General features: G+C 42.5%; 1 protein-coding gene across 1 annotated transcript in view; it reads left to right on the top strand.

Moving 5' to 3' along the window:
• Positions 1-878, top strand: part of LOC106882029 (leukotriene A-4 hydrolase) — an 85,399-nt gene that overhangs the window by 69,952 nt on the left and 14,569 nt on the right. The window lies entirely within an intron of this gene.

The raw sequence follows: 878 nt of genomic DNA, 5'->3' as shown, positions 1-878 counted from the left end.
ATGTGTGTGTGTGTGTGTGTCTGTGTTTGTCCTCTCTAACATTGCTTGACAACCGATGCTGGTGTGTTTACATCCCCGTAACTTAGTGGTTTGGCAAAAAAGACCGATAGAATAAGTACTAGGCTTACAAAGAATAAGTCCTGGGGTCGATTTGCCCGACTAAAGGCGGTGCTCCAGCATGGCCGCAGCCAAATGACTGAAACAAGTAAAAGAGTATATGTGTATATATATGTGTGTGTGTGTGCTGTGTGTTTGTGCTTCCTTATCTTGATATCACATGGTAGTTGTAAAACCAGTGTCACTATCAAATAAGCTGTATCATTTGTTTTCAACCTTCTGTGACACCCTGTTATCTCCTGTCTTAGCATGTTTGTTCTTTATCTCCACTATGACATGCCATAGCATGTCTACTACACAATGTACTAAAATGCCTGTGACTTATCTTTATTATGTCATCTCTAAACATGCCTATTACTTCTCTCTATACGTCATAATGTTAACATCTTTCTCACTTGTCTTTGTTACGTGCTATCATTGCATTTCTAGGCACAGGCATGGCTGCAAGCTGGCAGAATCGTTAAGCATGCCGGGCGAAATGCTTAGCGGTATTTCGTCTGCCGTTACGTTCTGAGTTCAAATTCTGCCGAGGTCGACTTTGCCTTTCATCCTTTCAGGGTCGATAAATTAAGTACCAGTTACGCACTTGGGTCGATGTAATCAATTTAATCTCCTTGTCTGTCCTTGTTTGTCCCCTCTATGTTTAGCCCCCTTGTGGGCAATAAAGAAATAAGAAGCTTGCTTCCCAACCTCATGGTTCCAGGTTCAGTCCCACCACATGGCACCTTAGGCATGTGTTTTCTACTATAGCCTTGGGCCAA

The sequence above is a fragment of the Octopus bimaculoides genome, chromosome 3 (genome assembly GCF_001194135.2).
Source record: "Octopus bimaculoides isolate UCB-OBI-ISO-001 chromosome 3, ASM119413v2, whole genome shotgun sequence".
Lineage (NCBI taxonomy): Eukaryota > Metazoa > Mollusca > Cephalopoda > Octopoda > Octopodidae > Octopus > Octopus bimaculoides.
Note: the sequence above shows the minus strand (reverse complement) of the source record. Positions and strands in the feature narration are given on the sequence as shown.